Genomic DNA, 26,432 nt, shown 5'->3' on the forward strand with positions numbered 1-26,432 from the left:
GAAGATGTTCGAAAAGTATAAATTCACATTTTAAATCTTCATTATAAAGTACGTTTTTCTTAAAATTGGTAACGGAGAGGATCCTGTATTTGAGAGCAATTTTGTCATCGTTTCTGACGTAGGCACAGTCACCAATTCCCTAGTAGACTAAACCTCTTGCTACATTGTGGGCAAATACTCATGACTTACTTGCCCCCTTCTTTCCCCTCACCCTCATGTCTGGCTTTCAACAATACCCTGCTTTATAAAGATAATCTCAAAAAGTACACATACCAAAGGGTCACTCAAATACATAAATCCTTATCAAACTAGGTTAGGCCAAAAGTGTACAATTGTATCACCATCTTGACTGGGAAACTACAAATACCACAGTGTAATTCAGCACAAGGCAAAAGAATGGTCTCCAAGTGCAATACTTTAAAGGACTGTTTAAAAATAATATATTGCGGGCGCCGTTTATTTTAGTGTGTTATGAGATATTTAAAACTAAGAAAACACCCGGCATCCGAGACTGTGGACTTTATCCCACCGATGCAGTATCTGGGACCTACCCTGCTTAGCTTCAATGTGAGAAAAGGGCCTGCCATGTTGCTCTAAGTGGTCTTGTAACTTGTGCTCATTTATTAGGCAACATGGCCTGAGGGTGCCGGCAGCTTCCTTACTTTGAAGCTAAACAGGGTTAGTCCCAGTTATTTATATATATGAGTCGGACTCAAATAGGAACCCCTCAAAATTCTAGTAACAACTTGATTCGAGTAACAGATTGGACCAAAATTTCTAAAGTGATCAGGGACTCGAGCCCCCGCCACCCAGACTGCAAAGTGTCGTAAATATACATTACAAAATAAGAGTTATTAGGAAGACATTTGTTTTCTCCAAAGTTGCAGCCTACTTCCCATTCATTTTCCAATAGACAAACAAGGTCAATTATTGCCAAAGTGCACATCCCAAACCGCTGGATGGATTTGGACCAGGAACGAAACAACTTGGGCACATAGCATTGACTTGCGATCCATGCATGGTTTCGGGTTATTCTGTGCATTAGTTATTTACATATTTGGCGGAGAAGAGGGGGGGGGCCTTCTCAAAAATTGATAGTTATATCTCCCATCATGCATTGCAGGATCGTTTTCAGAAATGAAAAACCCACCATCTTGTTTTTTTCTCGATGCAAGCAATATTCGAGGTTATAGCCGAGGATAGGGGAAAATGCAAGAAAAAAGCTATTTGCAGGTCAAAAACATGCAAATGCCATCAGTCTAGATGTGGGGGTGGAAGGCTAGAGCTCACCAAGTGAAATATGGGTGTTGGAGGGGGTCTACAAACTAAGTTTGCAACACAAAGCTTTCTGTTGCCTCAGCTATAGCCGCGAATAGCCGACATCTCAAAGCAAACTGCGCCACAGTAACAGCGCGTGTTGTGGGGGAGAGGACAGGGGAGGTGAGAAGGCTATCTGGGAAGTGGGGGGAGCTGGCACCGATGAGCGCGGCACTTGGTGAGGGCCTAGTGGGGCAGGAAAGCATTTTTTCTAGCCGTTTTTCCGATAGTCAAGGTTTTAAAGGACTACGGATAGCCGAGGGTATGTGTAGTTCAGTATCCGCGGCTGGGGTTTTCTTATTTTTTTTAATATATTTTTAAAGCTATGGTGACATCGGGGGTAAAAAAAAATCAATGGCCATGGCCAGTGACACGATTGCCATCCAGCTCTCCCATCCATGCAGTAACCAGGACAGACCATGCTTAGCTTCAAAGTGAGGAAGGGGCAATCCTCATCAGGCAATGTTGCCCATTAAATAAGCCAAAGTTACAAGAGCACTTAGAGTAACGGGCCAGCCCTTTACCTGCTTTGAGGTTAAGCATGGTCCGTCCCGGTTACTGCATGGATGGGCGATCCAATGTGGGATCACATTCTTTTTAAATCTGTGTTACTGTCAGTCCCTGAAGGTTTTGCACTCAGACAATTTGCCTTTTGCTGAATTACATTCTAGTATTCGTAGTCTCACAGTCGAGATGGGGGGGTATAATGCCACAATTGTACACTTTTTGCCTAACAGTTCTATATGGATTTATATATTTGAGTGACACTATGGTATGTGTACTTTTCAAGTTAGCTTTATAAAGCAGAGTATTGTTGAAAGCCAGACATGGAGGAGGGGGGGGGGGGAGAATAATGAGTAGTCATGAGTATTTGCCCATGACGCGGTGTCATGATCACTGGCCCAAGAACACAGACACCACACCAAGTGATGGGGTGAATAGGTCACAGGACTAATGTACACAGGGGGCCCGGCTGGACTAAATCCTGGCGCCTGGCTCATGTAAAAATATAAACAAGAAAGCTTTGTTTTGGTGCAAGAGCGCTTCATTCATAAGAACTCTTCAACATGCTTTTATTTCGGGAGCATTTCCACAAGCATACTATTGGGTTTGGCTCTCCAGGCTCAGGCTGCACGCGCAGACTGGAGTGGCAAGCAGGCCAGGACTGGCGGGCATGGCCTCAGGAGCTCAGCTATATAAGCTGCTGTAGCCCCAATGCCAGCGCTTTGCGTTACTTTGCATTCACATGCAACAGGACGCTCACTGCCACTTGGACCAGCTTAGTTACCTTCCAGCGTTATCCAGCGTTACCCTGCACACTTGTCACTCTAGAAAAGTAGACACCCCTCGAGCGGAAGGCAATGCAGGATAATTGGTTGGCCGAAGACCAACCGCCTCATTTAAAGTATAAGAATATATGCTCATAACTTATTACGTAGCTATTGGTTTAACAAGAGTGTGGCAATTTTAAGGTAACCAGAATCGCCATTTTGTTTTCTCTATGTTTCTCTTTAACATCGCCACTTTTGCCTCATGTAAAACTGTTTTGCTGTAGATATTATTTCGCTTCAATGGTCCAAGGTTATTAAAGACATGTTGAAACATTGCGCGAGAAGCCAGACAGAAAAGCCTGTTTCCCTCCTTCACATATCCTTGGAAGCGTGGAGCAAGGCATTCTTATCAGTACACGGATTCCAGTGAGTCTCCTTAAAAGAATAGCAATGTACGAAACTAATATTAAAGGGTTTGAATTATGCTCTTCTTAATGGCCCCCCTTTTGAGCGCTGTGAGCCCCGGAGAGCAAGCTGACCTCTAGAGCGTGAATCAAAACCAGGAGATAGTAAGGCCTGGAATGTGCCAGTCCCCCTACGCGCAGCTTGCCCATGAAAACAGAAGCGCTGTGTTCTCGCAAATCAAGAATAGCGTCTGTAAATTCGAGATTGCAAACTGTTACTAAATATGGTGATCTAAAATGTCATATTCGTCACCATTGTCAATCATCGCCTCCACTTCAATGGGAATGAATTAGGGGCGGCATCGAATGTGTCATTACCGATTGTGAGATGCTCATTTTGTATATATGTAACTGATGTACAATTTGTCTCTTGCGTCCCCCGAGGTCTGTTAGACACACGTCTCGGGGCGTGGGACCATTTGGCCAACTGGGACTATTTGTTTTTTGCAGTAAACCCTAGATTTTGGGAATACAACCTCATGTCTGACGTTATCAGTTCGTGTGTGGTGATTGTGCCTTGTTTCCACATCCGAGGGTCCCTCAGGGGCCCCTTCACACTCACCTCCCGGAATCCGGCGCTCATCATCGCATCTGCATACTCACCCTCTGTGCATACTCACCCTCTGGAACCCAGCGACCTTGATCCCGACGCTGCGCTCCTCATCCACAAAGTTGATTCCTGTGAAAGAAGACGAAAGACAAGGTTAGGCAAGTCATCAACCATCAGTCTAAAGTCGCGCCGCATTTGAACCACGCGCACTGCGCTAGAAGACCACTTACCTGTTACTGGACCACCGTGGGTCCATTCCTCGTTCACTCCGACTGCATCTCAAGCTCCGCAACTGCTGCAGGGTCCGCAATACCACCTACACGGCGAGAGAGAGCAAAAGAACATTAAAGACAGAGCGAACAACAAAACAGTAAACTATACAAATAAAGCAAACGTAGGCTGAAAGCAGACAGAAAGCAACAGATGGGGAAAGACAAAGATAAGCAGAAGCACTCACCTGGAGAGCTGAATTAGTCGCTGGACTACCACGTGCAGGGACCAGTGAAGGAACTCTGTCCCAGTCAGACAAGCGCCCCTGCCAGAAGTAGCAGGACGGAGAGCTCATCAACAATAATAATCATGTGAGCCTTCTAGAGGCACTGCAACCTGCAGGAATTACGTCCTGGTAGGAAGGGTCTAGAAGGAGATCTGGATCACAGACTGGGATACTCGCGTGCCTTTATATTCTCACAGGAGCAGTCCTGAGCAGAGCTGCCTATTGCTGAAGTTCACAGAATAAGTGCAGAGGGAGAAGTCAAACGAGGGGGAGCCTAATTCCCGGAAGGGCTGCAACCGTGCCCCAACGCCTCCGCAGAGACCAGGTGAGCGTCCGATTGTGCCTGCTTTTCAGGGCACCAGTAAAGGACACATGGGGGTGGACAGTGTAACATTTTTTCAGAGGGCAAACGCAACCCTTTGGGTTTTATTGAGGGTGGCAAGCTTGCTCAAGCATTTGGATACAAGGATTTTACTCAGGTTGTCATGTTCCCAGTGCAGACGCTTACCCACAAGACCACAAGCACTTGTTTCTTATTGGGAATTTTTTCTCCATGGACTATTGCACTACAGATTGCTGGGTTTAAAAGGCGAGCAACTTTTATATTTTGCCAACATATTTATTGGAAGATTTCATCAGGTTATTTTTCTGGTGTCCAATGCTATTTTGTCTTACACACCTTCTTCTTCTCATGCCTAGAAACACTTATTATAAATGCCATATATCATATCATATATCTAAGGAGAAGGTAGATTGAACTACATTTGTATATTTCACTTTAAAATATATGGTCCCTTACTGTGCGCGTATATTCATAGGTGTCAGCTTTTGATTGTTGCTATGGGTGTGGAAAGTACCTGGGCATTTGTTATTCTTGCAGCCCGTCATTTTTTTTTACCCTTTTCTGTGCTGCTTAAATGCGGTTAGTTGGGGTCGTGCAATGCATCACAACAGTCACCAAGACGTTGGCCATAAAACAAGGGGCTTTGAGCATGCTGCTAAACCAAAGTGTTGTCCATGGCAAATAAGTTTATCTCACTGCGCATTGGCTAAATAGGGGTGTCACGGTATTCGTTTTATGACGGTACGATAACCTTCTTGCCAAATGACGGTATATCATGGTTATCGCGGTATAGCAGGTGGAGTTAACTGATCTTAACAAATATTTTCTAAAAGGTCATAAATTGACAGATTTATCATCACAAACAAAACCAGGCACCCAGGGCCAGAATTGGGCTTTTCAACATACTTTCCACTGAAATGCCTTGCTTCCACCAAACACAAACACATGTGTGGAGAGGAGGGGGTGGGTTGAAGGCCTGCTGCAACTGGCAAAGCAAACTGAAAAGCTTTTCTTAAGTGGTCATTTAGGCTTTTTGCTTCCCCACTGGCTACTGGTGAAGATGAACATGTTGCCATCTTGATAACCTGCATGCCACAGATCAATGGAGGCTGATGGTAGTATACGCTTGTGCACATACACACACACACACACACACGCACTTTCTTTTTACGTTACAGCCTTTAGTTTACTTGCGGGCCAAAAGGTGTTCAGTAATCACTGACATGTTACCCTTTGGTATGGCAGCAGGGAATACCCACAGAGATGAGTGAATTTCGCAGTGTGACTTTTTATATGTAAATTCAATGATAGAACCAGGGAAATCCCCCATTGCCATATGTTTAGAGAACATTATCCATTATAAATATATAAACCCCAAAGCCGCCACCCCAAAGTAAACCCTTTTCCTTCTTGGCACTGTATCTATTCTTCCTATTGCTAACATATTGATTTTGTGTAAGGCACGTGTGGTTTATGGAATGGCATTAAAAACTGCTCCAACTGAAACTACTTGGTAGACGGCACATCCAACAGTGCAAAACCAAGACTGTGCAGCAATTGCTTACTGCAGCCTTTCCAAATCAGATTGAAAAGCACACTTAACGGTATGAACGGTATAACGGTATAAACAATGACGGTTATTATTGTTCAATTAAGTGGTTCACGGTATTGTTAACGGTATACGTTACATCCCTATGGCTAAATGCAAGTTCTTTTTTTTCATATCATTTTTATCAACCTTTCCAGTTGTAACATTACAAACAAACCCCCTCCCTCCTCTCGTCCCCCCAGTCCGATCGTAAGCTCAAGCGCCTACTGTCCGCTCTTTCCAGAAGCACCATCTTTTGGATCCCTTTTCAGTTGGCTTTCACTTCCCTTTTTGCTCCGACTACTTGCATTTTTAAACTACGTGTTCTGTGTCCTTACAATAGTCCCGGCAGGCTTGCTCTTTTCGGGCACCAGGCCCCCCTCGCCCCTTCCTTGAGACATTCCATTACAATTGCCCAATCTGCTAGAAAGCCTTGATGATCTCCTCGCAATGAGTAGGACATCCACTCCACAATCGCAAAATTCCACATCTTGCCCATCCATTCATGTTTCAGTGAGGTCTCTTGATTTCCATTTTTGCGCCACCAAGAGGGCGCCTGCCATCATTAGAATAACGTAGACCTGGACCAAATCCAAACAATCCAGGAGGTGGGTTAGTGGATATGACGACAAGAGGATTACTCTCAGCAGGAGGTTGGGGAGATAATCAACCTATTAAAATAGAGGGCTGGTGAGCCTCTGTTGACATGGATGGTTCTATTATTTGATGGCGGCGCAGGGGTTTGCTTGTGGAAACGACAGAGGCCACAAGGTGCCCGCCATCGTCACAGGAAACATTCAGGAGACTTTGCATGCAGGACCACCTCATGATCAGGATGGGAGCGAACCCCAAGTGTGGCTATTACAGTTAGCTGCACAAGGGTGCAATCACAAGTATCCGATGGCATCAGACTGGCCCAGTGAGGAGAAAAAATTGTACTTTACTTTAATATATTTGTAATGCGCAAGTCACTGACCCGTAGGCATCAGGACGCAAACACAAAAGACATGACAATTGCCCAGACCTATTCAATTATACTCCTGAGCCCAAAGATACCCAGGTGCTGATGCAGACAAACATCGTTTTCAGCTTCTTCTAAAAAAGATAAGGATTTCTGGCATCTAAGATCCAAAGGTGAATTATACAAAGACTGGTGCTGCGATATAAAAAAGCCCTCATTTCAGCCTTCACAGTCCTGCACCTCAGAAGCATCAACTGTTGCTGGTAACTAGATATGAGAGTTCTCCTATGGACTTTCTCAGTGAGCAGATCTTGCAAATAGAGGGGGCATTAAGCCCCGTCTGCATTTGAATGTAATAATAGGTGGAAAAGCAGCCAGGCCTCAACCGGGAACCATTACAGTGGTCTTGTGGCAGAAACATGGTCTCTTCGGGCTAATCCCGTGACCACACGCACTGCCCCATTTTGAACCACCTGCAGCCTTTTACAATCTGTATTACTCAACCCAGCAAGCAGGCTACAACAGTAGTCGATGGTAGACCCAACTATTGCTCTTGCGATTGTTTCAGCATTGGTCTGAGTGTTAAAAGGTTGATCGAATAGGACGCCTAAAGTTTTTACCTTCTTTTGAGGGGTTATCTTATCTTCACCTATTTGAAAGCTCTCATAGGATGGTCTGAGCTTTGATAACGTAGTATGGGTGCCAACAACCAGCAACTCCGTCTTCTCTATTCAGCGCCAGATTGTTCCGCACCATCCAACTCTCAATGAGGGCATACATCCTATTCAGGTCAACTTCGTCCTGTACATGTTTCAGAAAAGGGGTGACACAGTGCATGTCATTCGCATAATTTGTGAACACAACCTCTTCTTGTTCCAGGAGGTCAAAAAAAGGTTCCATAAATATATTATACAGGCAGGGAGGGATACACGAGCCCTGCGGAACACCATATTTTATGGAGCTTCTGCCTCCTCATGAAATACTCTGCTCTCCCTGTTAGTTAAGAAAGAAGCTATCCAGTGAGCTGCTGTCGGTGAGAAATTCGCCACTTACCCCAAAAGCTGGTGACCAAAATTCAATGGTCCACCAGGTCGAAGGCAGCTGAAATATAAAGCAGCATCAGCATAGCTAGTTACACCTTTTTTTAGATCCATCCGCGCCTGACCTTCCATAAGGGAGGTATTCACAAACTTGCAAATGGCTTCAAGCAAGGTGGGAGGACAAGTTTTAATTATAATGGCCGAGCATGGATTGCCTTTGCATTTTGTGGCCTTTAGCTGTTCCACTACTACAGACAGCTCAGCGACCGTTATAGTAGAGAAATTAAATTGAAGAATGGATGAACATCTATCATGAGCCTTGATCATAACCACGCCTTTGGCCAGGAGTTGGTTTTCTTTTTTACGGGTTATGTCTGCCCTAATGCCTTTCAACTTGCCCTGCATGGCTTGATGAAATTCCAAACACTATGTTGCATCCTTTACTAGCAGACCAGCAGTGGAGGATGTAGTTTCTTGTTCCTTCAAGATCTTAAAGCGCTCTATAATGTCAGATTGTGCGTTATGTATTATGGCATCTAGGGAGTTTTTCTTTGTGTCAATGATCGCTATGTTTTGCCCGCTCCTTTATAGGCTGCCAATGCTCCTGGAGTGGGGTTAGATTTCCACATATAAAACTATTTCAGAGTGGAGGTTTTGAGTTTTTTCAACTCCGGAGAGAACCATTAATTGATTATTTGTATTCCTTCCTTAGCCTTTCACTGTTTAAGGGGAGCTAAATAAGAAGATTTGTGAAAGAAAAAACTACTCACAGGACACAACAGGGGTTCAAATTGTTCCAGTATAAGCATTTAATGGTTTCTTCCTAAGATCCCTTGAGACCTCCCACCCTTCATTTTCCTTGGGAAGTCTGCCTGTATTGTAAAGAGTACAAAGTAATGATCCGACCACAGGCAGGGCGATAGGTGAAAGTCCTTAGAAATCATATTAAGGGTAGAGACCCAATCCAAGGTATGCCCAAGGAAGTGGGTTGGCATGCAAATCTTTTGCTCGAAGTCCATGTTTGATAAAGCCAACTCCAGTTCAGAGGCAAGAGTATCTGCCTTGTGCCCAACCAATAATTAAATTCAACCAATAGTAAAACACTAGCATTGGGTTTCAAGAGGGAGAGCAGATGATTAGACAGTGCGGTAATAAAATCATTTGTCAAAGACAGAGGTCTATAAGTGAATATTCCCCATCGTTAGGCTGGGAAACATCGGTAACGTTAACTTCGTGTTTTGCTATGGAAAACTTCTACACTTAGTCTGATATAAATAGCCCCACCCCTGTGGCTTCTCTTCAGATTTTAACCTCCAATTAAGAGAAATTCCATAGAATTGAGAAAGCCAACTCCCAATCCAAAGAACTATTCGCCACCTACAATGAGCTAACCATCCCCTTCACTACACAACCCACTGAGAAAAACGAAACATGGTGTAACATCCAAAATGCCATGCCAGATAAAATTAAAACCCTCCAAAAGAAGATAAAGACTCAAATCGACAAACTGCCTAAAGCCACCTCACCCACATCTAAAACCCCCACAAACCTCCCGTCCGCTAGCAGCCAACATGACACAAACACACCCAAACCCTTTGCATTTAGGGATGCAACAATCCTTAAGGTCCTAGGGATCAAGAAGCACATCAAACCATCGCTATGTAAAGGTGGCACATGCCCAGCCAACTTAGTCAAAGATTGTGCGACAGACCTGGCCCCATTCATCACCACCTTCATCAATGCCTCCTTCGCTACCAGCAATGTCCCACTTGCCCTTAAGGAAGCCTGGGTTCGGCTACTACTAAAACAAAAAACTCTTGACCCTGACTCCCCTAGCAACTACCGTCCAATTACCACTGTGCCATTCCTGCTGAAAATCTTGGACAAGGCTGCATATCTACAGATTCAGTCATACCTGGAAGCACACAACATTCTTGGTAAAAGACCGTCTGGTTTCCGCCCTCGTCATGGCACTGAATCAGCCCTACTCGACCTTAAGTATCAATTACTAGAAGCCATGGACAAAGGCAAATCCTCACCACTCCTACTTCTGGATCTTTCTGCGGCCTTTGACTTGGTTGACTACAAGATCCTGTGTAAATGCCTCACTGACACTGCTCACATCTCCAAAGAAGTTACTGCATGGATCACCTTCCTGGAGGGCCAAGCTACAAGTGTCTTTTCTGACCAGGGGCTTCAGCTTCTCCACCCCCCATTGGATGTGGAGACCTAGACGAATTTGGAATAGCCTTTACCAACTATGCCAAAGATACACAAATCCTTCTCCCCCTAACAGGGGACTATGAACTAGACCTCAACACCCTCCAGAAGACATATGCTCGCATACAGGCCTGGATGGCAGCCAATGGCCTATGTCTAAACGGGGTAAAAACAGAAATCCTACTGGTAGGCCCCAACTGGCCCCTAAAAAAACTAGGACGATAAATACAGCTCCTTCAGTAATGAGTACACTAATCACTGCATCTGCTGCAGTGAAAACACTAGGAGTATACCTTGTCTCCACCCTTTCAATGGAAAGGCAAGTCAGTGCCATCTCTTCATCGGCCGCACTCACTACTATAATCATAAATGCAGTGAAATCCCACCTATCGCCAAACAACTGCCTCAACATCGCCAGAGCCACCATTGGTGCAAAGCTAGACTACTGCAACATTCTACACCTAGGCACCTCCGCCAATACCATTAACAGACTTCAAACTGCGCAAAACAACGCCCTCAGAGCTGCCCTCAGCATCCCGAAGAGAGATCACATCTCCCAGGCGAGAAAAGATGCCCACTGGCTCCCCATCAAAGAATGCATAACATTCAAGGCCCTCACAATCACTCACAGGGGCCTCTCTCACACTGCCCCAGCCTACCTAGCAGAAAGAATACACCAGGCTCCAGCCCACAGACCAAAACGAGACCAGTACTCGCACCTACTCAGTTCCAGCTTTTAACAGAGCCAAAGCTGGTGGCACTAGCTTACAAGTTCTTGCCCCAAAAGCCTGGAACGCCCTCCCCTGCAGTTTAAGAAACGAAGAATCCCTCACAGTGTTCAGAAAAATGCTGAAGACTGAACTTTTCAACTAGAACGCCGAACATATTGTCTCAAACTCTGTTCCTCTGTAACCGCGGAACGCCCTTTAACAATGTCATTGATTTTGTACTACTGCTCTCTAATGTTTGCCCTAAACCTGTTAAGTGAAAGAAAATTCTAAGTGAACTTTTTGTAACAAGCGTCACAATGCCTCTGGGCTGCTGGGCGCTTTTAAATTCAAATAAATAAAGAGGAAACCAGAACCAAGGTTTGCCAGCAGGGGTGGCCGGCGGGCACATGTGAATCCATGAAAGATACCAATGCTGGAGAAATGGAGTTACAGGTAAGAAACTACTCCCTTCTCCAGCATTGGATCTTTCATGGATTCACATGCTGTGAATAGATTAGATAGCAGTAAAACCAATGTGTGGTGGTGCATCACAGGCAAACCAAACAAGAACATCCATTAACATGCATGAGAACAAAAACCCAGCAAGTGACAGTAAAATAGAACACCCCCGAAGCTGCGGGGCCTACCTTACTGAAACAGGCGTTGGAGGACTGCCCGTCCCACCTGCATATCTTCCACATGTTGCTGCCCCATACATTAGTGGCTGGTGAAGCATGCTGCACTGCCCATGAAGCCGCCTGGCAAATGTCCACGAGCGGTATACCAGACCATAGCGCAGCAGATGACGCTGTGGACCGTGTAGATGGGCCTTTGGAGTGCCCCTCAAAGGCTTGTCAGCCTTTGCATGACCAAATGAAATTGTAGACGAGACCCAACAGGAAAGTCCTTGCTTGGAAATAGACCAACCCTTGTTGGAAGGACCAAACGCCACAAACGGCAGCTTCGACCTCCGGAAGTCTTGAGTACGGTTCAAGTAACATTTTAGCGCCCTCTTAACGTTCAGAGAATACAGGCCTTTTTCTGCAGACGTGGACGCATTAGTAAAGAACGAGGGTAAAGCAATAGAAGCAAGTTTGTGAAATGCTGACGGTACTTTCGGGATAAAGTTTGGATTAGTAGCTAGGAGAACCTTGTCCCTCATAAATCTCAGATAAGGCGAGTCAATGACTAGTGCCTGCAACTCAGACACTGTCTGGCCGAGGTAATCACCACCAAAAATGCAACTTTCCACGAGAGGAACTTCAAGGAAGCCGTCGACATGGGTTCAAACTGAGGTTTCATCAGAGAGAACCACATTAAGGCTCCACAACGGTGCAAACCTCTTTTCCGGGGGAAATGTCCGAAACAGGCCTTTCAGAAAATGCTTAACCAAGCAATCACTAAACAGTGGAGTAGCATGGCGCCTTCTTGTGAACCTAGAAATCGCTGCCAAATGCACCTTGATGGATGATCACGCCAGGCCACCTTGCGCAAGATGTAACAAGTACGGGAGAACCTGGGCCGGAGAGACTTCCAATGGCTATATCCCTGGGTGACCCTCACATCAGGCACAGAATCTTGCCCATTTATGACCATACGAACCATTGGTAGAAGGAGCCCTTGCTGCGTCCAAGATCCGACGACACTCCTGGGAGATACCTAGATGACCGAACTCTGAGTGGCCAGGAGCCACGCAGCCAGGCTGATAGATGCTGGATCATGATGCCACACTCTGCCCTCGTCCTGAGACAGAAGATGCTGGTGCGCCCCTAGACGAAATTGATCTTTCATCACTAGGTGAAGGAGATCCGAAAACCACGATAGCCCTGTTCTGGCCCAGGCAGACAAGATCACCCTGCACCGGTACTTTCCCACCCACTGGACCGTTCTTCGAATCAGTGGAAAAAGGGGGAAACGCATACACAAAGAGGCCCGTCCATGGGAACGAGAACACGTCCCCCATTGACTCCGGATGAGACCCTCTGCTGGCAAACTCCGGACACTGTTTGTTTTTCATTGGGGAGAACAAGTCTATCGGGGGAGACCCCCCCCCCATCTTCGGAAAGAGCCTTGCCACCTGGTTTGTCATCAGCCGCCACTCGTGCAGCTGACCGACGTCCCTGCTGAGCGTGTCCGTCTGAACATTCAGCACCCCCGGCAGATGAAAAGCTACAATTTGGATCCCTTGAGCCAGAGACCAATGCCAGACCGCCTGAGCCTCCTTTGAGAGGACCCGTGAATGCGTGCCACCCTACTTCCTCAAATAAAACATTGTGGTGGTCTTGTCCGTCAACACCCTCACCACTACTCCTCGAATGCGAGGGATAAACTACTTCAGAGCCCAGTGCACTGCTCTCAACTGGAGCACAATGACAAAAGTGAAGTCTTCTCCCGAGACCATAGGCCCCGTACCTGCGACTTGTCGAGGTGCACCCCCTCACCATATCTAGGAAGCGTCTGCCACGATCGTGAACTGAAACTGCGTTGCCAGCAGGGGCATGCCCTGTACGAGATTGTCTGTGCAAGTCCACCACCGAAGGGCTTCCACCAACTCCCCCCGTTGACAACCTGTTTGTCCGACCACAATCCTCGACTCTGCGACCACCTGTCCGTGAGGAATTCCTGCACTGGTCTCAAGAACAGGCAGCAATTTGGATGGCGAGCAATACACGACGCCAGGGCCCCCCAACAGCGACATGTAACTTCAGACCGAGACCACTGTACCATGGCCCCACTCGCCAGCTTTGTACCGCAACTTCACCACTCTTTCGCTGGAACGCTTTGCCAGATTGTCCTGGGTAAGAAACTGCGCCCTAGAAACACCAATTCCCTGGACGGCATCAGATAGGATTTTTTGAAGTTGACGGCGAATACCAGCCGTTGTAACAAGCCCATGTTCGCCATGAGAGACTCCCTTGTCCGCTCCGGCGACAGATCCCTTACCAACGAATCGTCCAGTTAGGGGTACACATGATGGCCTTCCCTGTGGAGGAAGTCAGCCACTGGAACCAGACACTTCGTAAATGTCCTGGGAGATTGACTTCAGGCCAAATGGGAGGACACAGAACTGGGAATGATCCTCCCCAACCACAAAAGGAAGGAACTTGCTGTGTTTTCGCCTCATCGGGATGTGAAAGTAGGCGTCTTGCAGCTCGAAGGACGCCAGCAACTCGCCCGGTTCCCTGAGTGGATGACATCCTGAGGTGTGAGAATCGTGAACTTCAGGCATTGCAGATTGTTTAGTGACCAAAGATCTAGAATAGGCCTTCATCTGAAATTCTAAGTCGCCACTCGTCGACCTGGTTCGCCACCCTGCCCTCCAGCAGATTGCCCATATGGCAGTCATTGTTGAAACTTTGACTGCCTCCCTTTAGCAGCCGAGGCTTGTGAACCTTTCTTGCGCTGAGCGTGAAAGTCTCTGCTCTTCTGAGCAGACTGGATCGAGCACCTGTAGCCTTGAGACGAGTAGCTGGTGCGCCCGTAACTTCGATCTCGGGAGGAGGCAAACCTGGCATTACCAGAGGCTCCACGAAAAGCCCGGGAGATAATCAAGAATCAGGGCTAACCTGTGCCACATCTCCCGATCATATCTGGCAATAATGGCTGAGGGATTTGCAGCTTTCACTGTGGTAGCCTCCACCGCGAGGACTTTCTTCCCAAATGAGTTTTGTTTTATGGCTTCACTGTCTGGGGGCGTAACACACTTGTGTTGGCTTCTGGCCTTACGGCTAGCAGCCGCCAAAATCACCGACTCCAGCGTGGGCTGCGACACGAGACATCTGGGGGTGAACCCAGGAGCCTTTAATTCTTTTCTCCAGACGTCCCTTACCGCTGGTTCAGAAAACAGGTGGCGCATCGTTCGCAAGCCCTCATGCCACACGTGGCCGAGAATCGGAAACCGAGAAGAGCTCCTTCCGTCGCTTTCCCATATGGTCGAAGAGAAAGCAGTCCTTACGTTTTTTCTCAGGAGCCAGACCAAGCTACTGACACGCTTTCGCCATCATGGGGTGGAATGCCCCAACATTCCGCGAAGATGGTTGCGCCGGGCTACTGGGCTGCTCGACCTCAGGAACCGTGTCCCAGGCATCGTCCCTCGTTGGCGACGAAGACACCGCCGACAGGGTATCATGCAGCGCACTCTCTGGATCTGAATCAGGCTACTCCCTGGATGAGGAGGACTGTCCAACCCCACCGGCAACGGCAACCACACCAGAGGAGACTTCCTATGGGCCTCACCAGGCACCCTTCCAACCCCAGGAGACGACAGACTCGAAGGAAGCCTCGCATCCGGTTGCCCCAACAATGACTGGAGCATATTTAATACCTGCAAGGAAAGCAGGGACTGAGGGTCCACCAACGGGTAAAGGGGTGGCCCAGCCTCCCACCCCACTCGACGGGCCTGCACCTTGCAGACCCAGAGTGGACGGATCAAAAAGCGGCTCTTGTTCCTCCATTCCCGAGGAATAAGAATACGCAGCTGGTTCCTGTTGCAGAATGTCCGCAGGACGCAAGGGCCCAAAGCCAGCAGACTGCCGCGGCCAAACCCGTCGGCAACAAGCCTTCCGAATCCATCTGCATCGACGCAAACAGCGGACCACCATCAGTCACAGACGCGGACAGAGCTGATGACATCACCGTCGACGGAAAAGCAGATGGAACCGCCACCGTAAACGGGGGAACATCCGTCGACACTACTCTCATCATCGGAACCGCGGTCTCCACGGTCGTAGCCTTCACCTGCAAAACAGGCTTCTTGGAAGACGAACTGGACCAGTGCTTCAGTGCTGCACCAGATGCGTCCTGGATGTAGATGACTTGCTACCTCTCTCCACCTCCGACATAGGCAACTCCGTCCGATGCTTCTTAGCGGGGGGGAGGGGGGGTTCCAACGACGATGTCTGTCGATGCTCAGAGGCCTTATCCGCCCTCACCAAAGACTGGCTCTCCCAGGCCGAACCCACTTCTGAAGCCGGGTTTGTGCCCTCTTTAGACAACAGATGAGCCGGCGGTTACAGTCTTTCAAAGTCTTCTGCGAAAGCCCCTGGCATATCTCGCAGGCATCCGCCGAATGATGGGAGTACAGACAGTAGAGAAAGTCCGTATGGCCATGCCCCTCAAAGACATTCTTTAGGCCGGAGGTAGAAAAAGGCATAAACAGCGATTTTTTCTGGGCCACAGGTGACATACTGGTCGGATATGAAAAGCACGTGCAAAACACGAAGAGAAACACAGGGGTGATCCCAACTGTTTAGAGACGGTTGAAATCTGAAGGGAAGCCACGGGGCGGGGTTTATATTGGACGTCCTATTGGTGTAGCCTAAAGCACACAAAAAGAATGTCGATAGGACACTAAAGTGTTGAAGTTTTCCATAGGAAAACGCTACGTTAAAGTTAAAGGTTTATCAGCCTGACGAGGAATATTGACAGCATGTGAATCCATGAAAGATCCAATGCTGGAGAAATTAAAAGCACATTCATGGTCGATTCAGCATGGAGGTCAATTTTCACATGTAAAGACTCTACACCACCCATGATGTGTCTGCTGATTTCCCAGATGGTAAGTGAAGATTTAAAAATCAGCGCAACCCCCCGGCCCCTTCTCTACCGTCCACCCTATCTTGTCGTATCATCCCATAACCTTCTAGTATGGCTAGGTTAAGTAACCCCAAGTTTCTGTTATAGCACACAAATGGATGTTATTTTCTTCAATATAAGTGGCTACGTCTATGTTAGGTAGAATCATTTGCAGTACCCTTAGGGAACACTTTATACAATTAAGACTACAAGTGATAGTACAATTTCACCTTTGGTACAAGCCTGTACTACACAGTAAAGTGGTAGCGATGGCTGAGCAGCTAGACTTATCTCAAGAGCAAATGAGCAGTAATAGGGATTATACAAAGGGCTACAATTACTGTGACTCAAGCAAACACTGACTCAAGGTTTCTGGTTAAAAAATATAAGTACATTTATTTTTAAACCATCTGTTCACAAAACACTTCACTTCTATTAAAGAAAACCACACTCTAAATATACTACACACAACCAATTCCTCTTGTTCAGGTCAATTCAAGGCAAGTACATTAGGATTTGACAGACCAGTGTTTCGAAACAAAGATGTTACCGTGGGTTAATACGCAATCACTTTTTGACAGTAATGACAGTTTGGTTTTACGAAAATAAAGCATACACACGAGAAGAAATGCACCCGAAGTCAAACACACTTAGCACATAGAATTAAAACAAGGGAATAATGGATAAAAATCATAGGCAATACTTTTGTCAAGACAATAGAATCAGAGGACGTTTTCTAAGAGGCAGATAAAAGTCAATAGGCCTGCGCTAGTGTCAAATGGAGCAGGGGCTCTGTTGTCGAGGATCACACAGTTAGAATAGTTGAAGACTAAGGTTGCCAGGAGTACTGGATATTGTCAACGGGAAGCAAAAGTTATAAGACGGAAGGAATAAAAGGACAAGCCTTCGGAAAGTCTTCTGATGGCTATCCGGACCACTACAGCTCAGTGCAGCGATTTCGACCCAGAAGAGGATTCTCTGTCTGTGGAAGGTGAGCTGGTTGATCCCACCAGGCTCAAGGGAAGAGGACTCCGGACTGGATCTTCTCTGTCGTTGAAGGGTAGATAGCTCAGGACTGCAGCAGGGCTTCACCGGGATCCAGGAGATGCAGCAGCTGTCTTCTCCACTTCTCTTCGATTCTTGTATTCCCAGTGGCGACTCTGACTTCCAGCCCAAGAGTCCTGCCTTTTATGCCAAAATCCCCCATTCACAGAGCCTGGCTGTCAATCACACAAGGGGAGTTGTTCAGCCCGGACAACCACCTCAGCCAATCGACACAAAGTGCAACTTGGGTCTCCAAGGAGACCCTGTGCAGAGGGTTACTAAACCCCTCCCTCACATTCAGCCCACCTAGACACCCAGATGCCAAAGGAGGGCTTCTTTGCAGATGCCCGCCAAATGACGGCGCACAAGGAAACCAAACCTGGTTTAGCGCGAAAAGCAAACAAGAAAGACATTTCCAACACGAAATGGCGAAAGACCACGCTAGGACCCACGATAAAAATGATATGGGGTAGCGGGTTTTATGTTCATATCTGTCACCACAGCCAGAACACTAACACGGAAATCTGTGTAAAAATGACAGTTACCACTGCCACCAGCCATGTCGAGTCGGGAAGGGGGACACAAAGTGCCCCTTGAGTTACAGAAGGACAGGGGAAAGATATTCCCATCCAGTATTCCATTGTAAGATGGCTTGTACTGGATCTGTATTTTAAAAGGACTAGTAAAGCCAATGGTGACTTTACATGTTTCTGGGGGACAGTAGTCATCCCCAGAAATGGAGTTCACAAGGGAAGTCTAAAAGACATCTCTGTGTCACTGCCCTAAAGGTGCTGTGTGACACACAAATAAAAAGATGATGCCTAGGGAGTTGGTGACACTCCACATAGCCCATGAGCACAACAAGTAAAACATACACAAAAAATACACTAAGAGTGGGGAAAAAAGGCTCACGCTCTTACCAGGTGGAAAAAATAAACCCCAGAAATCCAGCAAAGCTGCTGAGGGACTCACTAGGTAAGGGAAATTAGCCATAAATGAGAATTCTCCCTAACACTCTATAGTGTGTTTCACAGTGGAGACCTTGAGTTTAGTAACATACACAACAAGTTGTGGACTGGTATAAATCCTACCTCTTCCCGAAGGGAGCACTGCCCCTTTGGTACCCATTGAGAGAGGAGATTCAGAGGCTGAGAGAACATGCCATGAAAGAAGCCATTCATGTTGAGACGCTCAAACATATGGGGTAGTAGCATTATGGGCTCAGCCCGAAATACCATTATTCGAACTGCTCTTCTGGCGTACAAAAATGTAATTATGACTTTGCTGGTGGAGATGACTGGTAAGGCATTGGATGAAGTGGTGGATGCTATCCAGCAATTGGCAGATCTGTGGGAATGGGATAAGGCCGAAGAAAGACAAAGATAGGGGCATAGTGACAGACCACCCCTGGAAGGAGGTTTGATAGCCGAGATTCCCGAGTATCCAGAAAGGATATGTTTTTGGCACTACTAAAAGATGGAGTGCCGCAGGAAGACATTGATGGGATCGAAACCCGAGAAATGTATCAGGTCTATAAAAAGAGGGCTAGAAGGAAAGGAGTGGTACAAGCAAGTGAAAAGGCAAGATGTCAATAAGTTAAATGGGGGAAAGGTTCCTTCTGCATCGCCTGATAAAGAGGAGGAGTTCTTGGGGACGCCTTTACCATATCAGCTGACTTCCGCAGCCTTACGGAAGCTTGTGAGTGCAATGTTGGAGACAGAGCCCAAATACGTACATTCAAAATACGAATAGGATTGTGGTCAAACTCCAGTGACGGCTGCCCGAATTAAGGTAGACAGACTGTCTCATGTGAATGTAAAATTATTTTGGCAATCAGGAAATACGTAAGCGGTTTGCGCCTTAATTGATTGATTAAACCTTTTTTCTATGCAAGGATTGTCTGCTTTTGTGAATGACGGAGGGCGAGAGGGACTAATTCTTATCGTGACCGACTCCAATAGCGGGATGTATTGCCCGATTTGTGTCTTTTCATTAAGGATCTTGTCCATGAATCTGAATCTTGTTCCAACTCACATTTCTCCATTTTGAAATAGTCTGCAGCCTTTTTAAAGGTGGTCATTAACTAGACTACAACTACTATGATTACACTAACCCATCCCCTCCTGCCTTCCTTAAAGCACTAACAGGGTGAGGATTTTGTTTATTCCCTTTTCTTCAGTTACCCTGAACCGCCTACCCTACTTAACAAAGCACTGTTTAAATCTTTAAGTCTGCAATGTGTTTGGGAGTTCAACATCTATGTATGCCTCTCTGAGTAAAACTACAAATCAGCTACACAGACAGGAACAGATAACGGAGTGGCTATTTGTGCTGTAATCCTGTAATATGTCTCTATGGTTTCATGCCATTCCTGCATGAGGAAGTGGAGAATGAGGAAGTGGAGAAATTCCATGAAAGAACAACAAATTACTTACCAACTGTAACGTTCTTTCGACTGGATGTTCCTCCAGTGACTATCTACGATATTCGGATCTCACTAGCTTCGCCGCTTCGGCAAAAACATTTCAGCAGAGGGTGCTGTGCACGAGGTCATGGCATTGATGTCCTTCAACGGTCTCCGTAGCGTGTCGACGTCACCAGTTGTATAAGTAGCTCGTGCCGCGCCCGTTGGCTTCAGTTCCGTTTTTACGTGATATGATTCGAGGAACACCCAGGCGTGCCTCAGACTGTAAGCTTCTCCTGAACGAGAAGTGTAACTAACGTTAACTGTACTGCGGGGTAAGAGGGGAGGGGCGATGAGGAATATGTGGGATGAACACCCAGTCAAAAGAACGTTACAGTTGATAAGTAACTTGTTCTTCGAATGGATTGTGTCCTCCCATGTATTCCTCATCTATGATAGACTCCCATAGCAGTAGTAAATTTGGGAGGTGGGAGTACCAATTATTTTTTATCATGTATGGAGTGAAGTACAGCTTTTGCAAACAGACCTTCCTGGGAAGAAGAGGCATCTAAGCATTAATGCTTAACAAAGGTGTGGATTGATGCCCATGTTGCAGCTCAACAAATATAAATTACAGGGACTCCCCTCTTCAGAGCCGCGGAAGTAGCCATACCCCTTGTCAAATGGGCACGTAGCCCTTCCGGTGGGTCTTTCCCAGCTAATCTGTAGCACTCTATATCCCGCTGGATTACTTTGGCTATGGTAGTTTGTTTTGTCACTGCTAATCCCAGTTTATGGCCGGTTTAACCCACAAAAAGTTGGCCATCCTGGTGCAATTTTGTCATGCTTGATATATAAAAACTCACAGCCCTTTTTGGGTCCAGTCTGTGCAACCTCTCCTCTCCCAAATGAGGAGGCGGCTAGAAGGTTGGAAGTGTGATTTTTTGTGACAAATGAAAGTCAGAAACTACTTTCGGCAAGAAAGAAGGTTTAACTCCAAGTACCACCTTATCCTTGTAAAAGGTAATATACAGAGGCTTGCATGAGCGAGCCTGCAATTCACTTACCTTGTGGGCTGATAAGGCCACAAGAAGGACAGTTTTGAGTGTTAAAAGCCTTAAAGGACAGGAATGTAGATGCTCAAAAGGTATACAAGTTAGGAATTTCAACACAAGATTCAAATCCCAAGTAGGGACATGAAAAGATATTGGGGGGTACACATTTGTGAGCCACTTCAAAAACGGAATAATCAAAAGGAATCTTAAAATAGGAAACCTCTTCCGAGAAGCACTTTAATATAGAAAGCGCTGCCAAATATCCCTTTATTGTCCCAATGTGGAGCCCCAGATTGGCCAGATGTAATGGAAAAGATAGCACTATATGAATGCCACATTGAAAAGGGTCCACATTCTTATATTTGCACCAGTTACTGAATTTATTCCAACACCACTGTTAGAGATTTAGTTGCTGGCCTTCTGGCCGAAAGGAAAAATCTCCATTACATCATGCAGGAAGTCCCAATCCTTATTTCTCAACCTCTCAGAAACCATGCGTGAAGGTTGAGTGTCTTGACCTTAGGATGGAGAACTCTACCTTCCTCTTGCGAGAGAAGATACTCTCTTTGTGAAAGACGTATTGGAGGGCAGATGTACATGTTCAGAAGGTCGGGTACCACATCCTCCTGGCCCAATCCGGGGCAATTAGGATCAATTGGTTTCTGGAACTTTCTCAACCTCCTGATTTGGTAAGGAATTACCGGGACTGGGGGAAACGCGTAAAGAAGTGGAAATTCCCAGTCTACTATGAACGCGTCTCCTAGAGCTCCTCTTGTGGGAAATTCCCTTGAGCAGTACTGATCGCACTTTCAGTGGACTGAGGTTGCGAAAAGATCCACCTGAGGGGTTCCCCAAAGGGTGAAGATCTCTTTAAGGACTTTCTGAGCTAGTTCCCACTTGGGGGATTCTGTGCTCTGCCTGCTCAAAGCGTCCGCCGCTGTGTTCTGCTCTGCGGCTAGGTGAACTGCCGACAGAGATTCCTTCTTGTATTACCCAGAACCAGCGCTGTATTGCCTCTCTGCACAGTGGTTGTATCCCTACTCCTCCTCTCTTGTTCAGGTAGTACATGGCCACTGTGTTGTCCGTCATTATCAGGACATTCCTTCCCCGTGCAGAGGGCCGAAAGGCCGTCAGCGCTAGTCTGATTGCCCTCAGCTCCAAAAGGTTGATGTGTAGTTTGGACTCTGATGAAGACCAAAGACCGCTGATTGTCAGATCGTTGGTGTGGGCGCCCCACCCCGTGAGTGAGGCGTCTGTCACTACCGTTATCTCCGGACATGGTTGCCAAAAAGATTTTCCCCTAAGAATATTGTCATTGCAAGCCCAACATAGAAGGTCCTGGGCAACTGTGCTTGGAATTTGCAGACGATCCAACATATTCCCAGAGAATTAGGACCCCCGAGTCCTGAGGGCCCATTGAAGGGATCTCAATCGGGCCTCTGGCACCAGAAAAATGCAGGATGCCACGAGGCCGAGCAACCTCAGAAAATCTAAGGCCGGCAGAAGCTGGGCATTTCGGAACTTTGCTACCATCTGCAAAATGTGGTGAGCTCTCAGCTCAGGAGGCGAAGCTTTCCCCGATGAAGTATCCAGGGACTGCTCCGATAAATTGGAGTCTTTGGAATGGTACCATATGGGACTTCTTGTAATTGAGGGAGAAGCCCAGTTTGTGAAGGGAGTGGCAGGTGATTGAGAGATGTTCCTGAGCTTGCTCGGGGGAACGAGCCCTGATCAACCAATCGTCCAGGTAGGGGTAGACATGAATCCCCCTCTCCTGAGACTGGCTGCCACCACCGCCATCAGTTTGGTGAAAACCCTCGGGCGGAGGTCAACCCGAATGGCAGAACTCAAAACTGATAGTGAGAGCCACCAACCGCGAAACTCAGGTACTTTATGTGCTTGAGGCGGATTGGCATATGAAAGTAAGCATCCTGAAGGTCCAATGATACTAACCAGTCTTGGAGTTGGAGAGCCTGAAGGATCTGAGAAAGGGTTACCATCTTGAACTTGTCCTTCCTGAGGCACTTGTACGTCCAAGATGGGTCTCAATCCTCCGTCATTTGGGATGAGAAAGTAAGGGGACTACCAATCCTTGTTCCTCTCCGCTACAGTTACCTGTTCTACTGCACCTTTCTCTAGCAGGGTTAAAATTTCCTGCACAAGGAGCGGATCTGGAATTTTGACAGAATTGGTTCCCGGTGGATGGTCCTGAGGCCTTTTTAGGAAGGGAAGGCAGTAGCCTTGAGCTACTGTTTCCAGTGCCCAAGCATCTGAAGTAATGCCCCGCCATTTGTTCAGATACTGTGAGATTCTGCCTCCCACCAGGGCCTACTGTGCTAAGGTCTCAGATTTGGAGGCAGCTGCAGGAGCAGCTGAGGGCAAAGATGCTGCTGCTCAGGCTGATTTTGCACCTTTTCCTCATCCACTACGAGCTACATTTCTTTTACCTTTCTGTGCGGCCTGTCTTCTTCTACCAAATGAGGAGTAGTATCGGAAAGAACGACCTCTCCAGGAAGATGAGCCGGAATAAGGTTTTTGAAGCTGTCGCATAGAGGCGCTAAGTGACTTAGCTGCCGCCTTGGAGGTCTGCAGTTTTTCTAAGCTCTCATCAGCTTTACTGCTGAACAGCCTTGAGCCATCGAAAGGCACGTTGAGTAGACTGGCCTGCATGTCCGGTGCAAACCCCAACTTCCACTTCCATGCAAATCTGCGCAGTACTGTGCTTGAGGCCCTGGATCTGCCGATGCGGTCAACAGTATCCAGTCCAGATTGGAGACATTCCCCATTCCCTCCTTACATCTTTCACAATATTCAGAAAGCCTTCCCTTTCTTCGCCTTCTGGAATATGTTCAGCCGCCGTCTTTACGCAATACCACAGGGTATGGGTGAACCTGGCCACGGTACAGGTAACATTTGCTGACTTAAGGGCCATACTGCCCGAGATAAATACCTTGCGGGCCCAAGCGTCCACCTTTTGATTCTCTCTATCTGGGGGGATAGATGGGTAAACCGACTGCCTCGTGGAAGTAGCAGCTTGTACCACTAGACTTTCCGGCGTAGGGTGTTTACTCAGATAATCAGGGTCACAGCTTGATGGCCTATTTTCTTTGGGAAAGTCCGACTGCTGCAACAGACTCAGGAGCCTCCTAATTTGCAACCACTGTTCTTTGAAGAGCACTATGAAAGGGAAGAACTGGGTCCTTTTGGGGGCCCTGGTCCAGGATATTGGTCATATCTTGTTCAAAGGTTGGTAAAGATCTACCTCAACCCATATAGTCAGCAACCCTGTTCATCAAGATCCTGTACCTGGAATCTGCATGTTCTGCAGGATCAGGTTTTTGAAAATCTAACTCTGGTGATGTGTCAATGCCACTGGCAGAGCGAAGGGTGTCACACAGGTCTCATTCTTGGCTCAGGGTCAATCAATTCGTCTGGCACATTTCTACTACCAAAGTTTACTCCAAATGGAGACATTTCTTCCTCTGAGGCACTTCCTTCCTCAGAAATAGAGGACATGGACTTAAAGTCCGATTTGGGTAAAGGTGTATACCTTTTTTCCTGTTCTGGAATTTGCCTCAAGAGAATCGAAGGATTTTTCGAAATCGTCGATGACGACTTCGATAATGGAGCCAGTATCTCCTTTGGCGTCGAGGTAGTCGGCGCCGATGAACTCGTGGAGTGGTTCGACGGTTTATGCTTTCTAGCCAATACCAGGGAATCACTCGAACCTCGAGGAACCTTCGACATTTTAACGTCGAGTCGAGATCGACAAGTTTCAGCCTTTCTTCTGGACTTGGCATTAGTTTGACTCTTCTGCGTCGTCCAAGGGCGCGATCAGGGTCTGGCTCTTACGAGGTTTCTTTGAGGGGGTTGGGCTGCATTCTCAAAGACCATCATCATTTGTTCTCTAAACTCTTCGCATTTCCTAGGGGAATCCGATTTAGTCTGACATTTTACCATCTCGGTAGATGTGTCAGACGAAGAGGAAGGAGATGCAAGTCTCCTCTTCGCCCCCTTAGAAGACTAAGAACGTCTCAATCTTCTCCTAGATCGAGATCTCTTCGAGTGTTTATGCCAATCGGAGTCTCTCGACTCGCTGCACTTTTAATGCTTTTTAGAAGAAGGGGCCTTCGAAGAGGCCCTTGAAGCTACCCACCCCACCGCTAGTTTACCCTTTTCGTTCGCAAAGAGCTTTCTCCGTCATCGACTGACAGGACCAACAGTCGCCGGTCCGATCCCAAGCACCAAAGGCAGACACGGTGACAGTCAGTGATCTACATTTTGGAACCACAGTCAACACTAACCCCGTTTTAGGAGTGGAAAGGGTCGAAGAAGATGCCATTTTCTCTGAGGAAAATATGAAGCGTGCCGTTAACTCAATTGCAAAGCTATTGGAAAAACAGAACTGAAGCCAACGGGCGCGGCACAAGCTACTTGTACGACTAGTGACATTGACACGCTACGGAGATAGTGGGACATCGATGCCACAACCTCGTGCACAGCACCCTCTGCCAACAATGTTTTTCTGAAGCAGCAAAGCTGGTGAGATACGAATATCATAGATGAGGAATACGTGGGAGGACACAATCCATTCGAAAAAAAATATATATCTGTAAAAGAACTTTGTTAAAGGGACATTATGGTTAAGTTGCGCTACTACAAACCTATGAAATTCAGTAAAAAAACGTTGTTAAAGCGACGTTGTGGTTCCAAGTAAAACCGAAAAACCCTTGAAATTCGCCAGTTATGGTAAGCTAAGCAACCATAACTTGCGCCACCACCGTGCACTGCTAAGACTAACACCCACAACATCAAAGATGACATCACAAATGTTAACAATTTAAAAAACTTTGTGGAGGATCACTTGAAACAAACTACATACCATTGTCCCACATGTACCTGTCCCCCTCACCATATCCCAGTCAATTATCCCCAAACCCTCTCCATGAACCAAAACATTTTGATGAGACTTCCATCCCTTCTTCACCTCATATAAATCCTATTGAAACCACCAATTCTCTCGTTTTTGTTTCAGTTTCCACCTCACCTTCTCTGTCATAAATTTAACATCCATATAAAATAAAGTAAAATTATTATATTATGTCCTAATTCATTTCTTGTCTCTTTTTTTAAAAGCAGTTCAGGTGTCCGCGGAAAGCGCGGGTGTCCGGAATGTTCGTAAGCAAATGAAAATGGGAGCGTCCTAAGGACACTATCTGTCCGTAATGTTCGCATGCAAGTTGAAACTGTTCTAAGAACAGAGCTGGTGTTCGGAATGTCCACAATCAAACTACCACATGCAATGTCCTGAAATGTTCGTCAATAAACAAAATGGAGGTGTCCTGAGGACACTAGACCTGTCCGTATTGTTTGCAGGCGAGTTGAAACTGTTCTA

General features: G+C 46.8%; 1 protein-coding gene and 1 pseudogene across 1 annotated transcript in view; one reads left to right on the top strand and one right to left on the bottom strand.

Moving 5' to 3' along the window:
• Positions 1–26,432, bottom strand: part of HSD17B12 (hydroxysteroid 17-beta dehydrogenase 12) — a 1,764,331-nt gene that overhangs the window by 233,995 nt on the left and 1,503,904 nt on the right. The window lies entirely within an intron of this gene.
• Positions 19,055–26,432, top strand: part of LOC138504639 (protein Mpv17-like) — a 48,685-nt pseudogene continuing 41,307 nt past the window's right edge.

Source organism: Ambystoma mexicanum, chromosome 11 (assembly GCF_040938575.1).
Source record: "Ambystoma mexicanum isolate Mex_15411 chromosome 11, UKY_AmexF1_1, whole genome shotgun sequence".
NCBI lineage: Eukaryota > Metazoa > Chordata > Amphibia > Caudata > Ambystomatidae > Ambystoma > Ambystoma mexicanum.